This window comes from Sinocyclocheilus rhinocerous, unplaced genomic scaffold, assembly GCF_001515625.1.
Source record: "Sinocyclocheilus rhinocerous isolate Xijiao unplaced genomic scaffold, SAMN03320098_v1.1 scaffold1930, whole genome shotgun sequence".
NCBI classification, from domain to species: Eukaryota; Metazoa; Chordata; class Actinopteri; order Cypriniformes; family Cyprinidae; genus Sinocyclocheilus; species Sinocyclocheilus rhinocerous.
This window is the reverse complement of record NW_015661869.1, coordinates 54539-58919: the sequence shown is the minus strand read 5'-3', so window position 1 is coordinate 58919 and position 4381 is coordinate 54539. Positions and strand designations below refer to the sequence as shown.

The 4381-nt window shown below is 41.0% G+C and overlaps 1 protein-coding gene across 1 annotated transcript in view; it reads right to left on the bottom strand.

Annotated features, from left to right (window-relative positions):
* The window catches only part of LOC107726567 (RAC-alpha serine/threonine-protein kinase-like), a 59033-nt gene extending 57786 nt beyond the window's left edge, over nucleotides 1–1247 (bottom strand). The window contains exon 1 of the mRNA XM_016536197.1: nucleotides 1099–1247. The gene's annotated coding sequence lies outside the window, so the exon portion shown is untranslated. The remainder of the gene's footprint in view (nucleotides 1–1098) is intronic.
* Between the last annotated feature and the right edge of the window lie 3134 nt (nucleotides 1248–4381).

The following is a 4381-nucleotide window of genomic DNA, read 5'->3' as shown; positions in this document are numbered from 1 at the left end:
TATATATACATACATACATACATACATACACACACACATACATAATGTACATTTTTTATTATTATTTTATGTAGTATTTGAAGCAGACTGATGAAATTTATGAAGCTGTGTCACATGTTTGAATCACGTAATCAGTCCCATATTTCCATTTGTGTGATTTCATAGATTAAATGACTTCACTATTACAGTAAAATGTGGAAATCATGCAGAACGAGTAGGTGTGTGGAAGCTTTGGTACTGTACACCCAACCCAAGGTCCTGATTTAATGCTCCACACAACCTATAATCAAAAACAATCAAGAATCAAAGACTAAACAAGCTTGAAGTAAACAAGACCCATCATGATTAGATGAAGTCACAGCACAGAACCACAAACCAGCTAAAGCAGCGCTTGTGTGAGTGTTTACAGTCAGATATCCTCTCATTATACTGTCAGCATCTTCAGCTCCAGTCATGTGACATTTGACAGTCCATCCATACGACCCTCTCTACAGACTTTTACATTGGAATTAACTTATACATGTTCACATCCAATTCATCCATTTCCATATTACTCCAACGCTCTTCAAAGAATACCACGGCACGTGACAAAACAATTTGGTAGTACTGTGGTAATTAGTGTTAGTCAGGTCCTCGACGTAAACACAAGCACCTCAGATTACAGTGTGATCAAATATTAACAGGAAGACACCGTCTCTCAGTCCGTTAGGCACATGTCGTTTGTAAACACAGCAGGACTGTCACGTACAGAGACATCGGAATGTATAGAGAACGACGAGAGAAACGTTGTAACATTCGAATATTGCTACATTTAAACATTGTAGCGTTGGGCCTGCGCGTCCGCGCGCTTAAAGTGACACAAAGTAACAACTGACAGATGAACAAAGAGACGAATAAAGACACTCCTGCGCTTCCTAAACTAGAGATCCCCGCTTTACCCAGCAGCTAAACTAGTACTTTTATTCACCCCGTGTGGGGCGGTTTCATTTGACAGTTCGAGTCTTTTATTTTAGGCCTCTGAGAGAGAAATAACCGCATCCTATTGAGCGCAGCAGAGCTTCAATAACTGACATCAAACTGAATGGAGAGAGACTTTACCGAGACGGATTTCACTGAGGGCTCCGGCGCATTGCTGTGGAGGAGCTCGCTGCTTCGGGTGCTACTTTAATCCCGCAGAAAACAGGTAAAAGTGTTTTGATGAGCACAAGCGTGTCCTCGCTTCTCCTCCACTACACTCCACAGCGAGAGACTCCAGGCTGCGGAGAGAGTCTGGCGAGAGCGGCGCGCTGGGTCCTAGAGCCCGCCGCACACTCACACTGACAATACACTAAACTACAGTACAGTACACCACAGTATACTACAGTACAGTACAGTATACTACACTACACTCCACAGCGAGAGACTCCAGGCGGCGGAGAGAGTCTGGCGAGAGCGGCGCGCTGGGTCCTAGAGCCCGCCGCACACTCACACTGACAATACACTAAACTACAGTACAGTACACCACAGTATACTACAGTACAGTACAGTATACTACACTACACTCCACAGCGAGAGACTCCAGGCGGCGGAGAGAGTCTGGCGAGAGCGGCGCGCTGGGTCCTAGAGCCCGCCGCACACTCACACTGACAATACACTAAACTACAGTACAGTACACCACAGTATACTACAGTACAGTACAGTATACTACACTACACTCCACAGCGAGAGACTCCAGGCGGCGGAGAGAGTCTGGCGAGAGCGGCGCGCTGGGTCCTAGAGCCCGCCGCACACTCACACTGACAATACACTAAACTACAGTACAGTACACCACAGTATACTACAGTACAGTACAGTATACTACACTACACTCCCCAGCGAGAGACTCCAGGCTGCGGAGAGAGTCCGGTGAGAGTGGCGCGCTGGGTCCTAGAGCCCGCCGCACACTCACACTGATAATATACTACACTACAATACAGTACAGTACACCACAGTATACTACAGTACAGTACAGTATACTACACTACACTCCCCACAGCGAGAGACTCCAGGCTGCGGAGAGAGTCTGGCGAGAGCGGCGCGCTGGGTCCTAGAGCCCGCCACACACTCACATTGACAATACACTACACTACAATACAGTACACCATAGTATACTACAGTACAGTACAGTATACTACACTACACTCCCCACAGCGAGAGACTCCAGGCTGCAGAGAGAGTCTGGCGAGAGCGGCGCACTGGGTCCTAGAGCCCGCCACACATCCACACTGACAATACACTACACTACAATACAGTACAGTACACCACAGTACACTACAGTACAGTACAGTATACTACACTACACTCCCCACAGCGAGAGACTCCAGCCTGAGAAGAGAGTCCGGCGAGAGCAGTGTGCTATACTACACTACACTACAGTATACTACACCACACTACACTACAGTATACTACAGTACAGTACACCACAGTATTCTACACTACACTACAGTATACTACACCGCACAGCACTACACTACAGTATACTACAATAAACTACACTACAGTATACTACACCACACTACACTACAGTATACTGCAATACACTACACTACATTACACTACAGTATACTGCACCACACTACACTACACTACAGTACACTACAATACACTACACTACGCTATACTACACTACACTACACCACAGTATACTACACTACACTCCCCACAGTGAGAGACTCCAGCCTGTGGAGAGAGTCCGGCGAGAATGACGCATAGGGTCCTAGAGCCCGCCGCACACTCACACTGACAATACACTACACTACACTAAGTATACTACAATACACTACACTATACTGCACTACATTACACTACACTACAGTATACTACACTACACTACATTATACTACACTACAGTATACTACACCACACTACACTACAGTACACTACACTACACTATGCTACACCAAACTACACTACACTACACTACAGTGTTCTACACCACAATACACTACAGTATACTACACTACTACACTACAGACAGGGCTAGAGTTTATACATATGTATAATATAAAATAATTTCATCATTTAATAATTTGCTCGTTTAATATTTGATTGCTGTATATGTATAATATAAAAGACATTTATAAAGACACAAAGAAAAAATACTGTTTGTGTGTGTTTCAACAAAAACGGCTGTGAAAATATATTGTGCATTCGTTTGATCTTTCATTTCATTCAAATAAATCACAAAAATCTAACTTTTCAACAACCTTTCAATTTGTGTTTATTTTAAATATTCATTAATAAGGTATTTTATTAATTAATTTTTATTCCTTTTTTACAACTGTTAATGTTTGATCAAGAAAATATGTGATTTGATTTTCTAGACAGTTAACAAACTATAATGTTTTTTATTTTTTATTTAATTTTTTTTATTCTTTTTAATTCATTTTAAATATTAACTAATAATATATTTATTATGCATTTAAAAAATATTTTTTAGTTATTTATTTTATTTTTATATAGAAATTGTTACTGTATGACAAAGATATGTGCAAATAAGAGTATAAAAACTATAATGTTTTTCTATTTTTAATCGTTATTAATTACAATATTTATGAATAATAATTTATTTATTATTATTTTTAATTTTTAATTATATGTATATCTAATGTTATACAGAAATTGTTACTGTATGACAAAGATAACATTGAGAGCTACAATGAGTTTCTGAAGAGTTAACAAGCACAGTATACTACAGTACAGTACAGTATACTACACTACACTCCCCACAGCGAGAGACTCCAGGCTGCGGAGAGAGTCTGGCGAGAGCGGCGCGCTGGGTCCTAGAGCCCACCGCACACTCACACTGACAATACACTACACTACAGTACAGTACACCACAGTATACTACAGTACAGTACAGTATACTACACAACACTCCCCACAGAGAGAGACTCCAGGCTGCAGAGAGAGTCCGGTGAGAGTGGCGGCTGGGTCCTAGAGCCCGCCGCACACTCACACTGACAATATACTACACTACAATACAGTACACCACAGTATACTACAGTACAGTACAGTATACTACACTACACTCCCCACAGCGAGAGACTCCAGGCTGCGGAGAGAGTCTGGCGAGAGCGGCGCGCTGGGTCCTAGAGCCCTCCGCACACCCACACTATAATGTTGTTAATTCATTTTTAATTTATATCTATTTTAAATATTAATAATAATATATTTTTATCATTTTATATTTTAATTTTTTAATTTTTTTTAATTATATGTATATCTAAGTATATTTACAGCAAGTTTCTGGAACTTAACAGTATGAATTGTTCACAAGAGATATGAACATTGAGCTAAACAGCTTATTTTGTTCCACAGAGGACAGAAAGTGATGACAGAATTGTCATTTTTAGGTGATCAG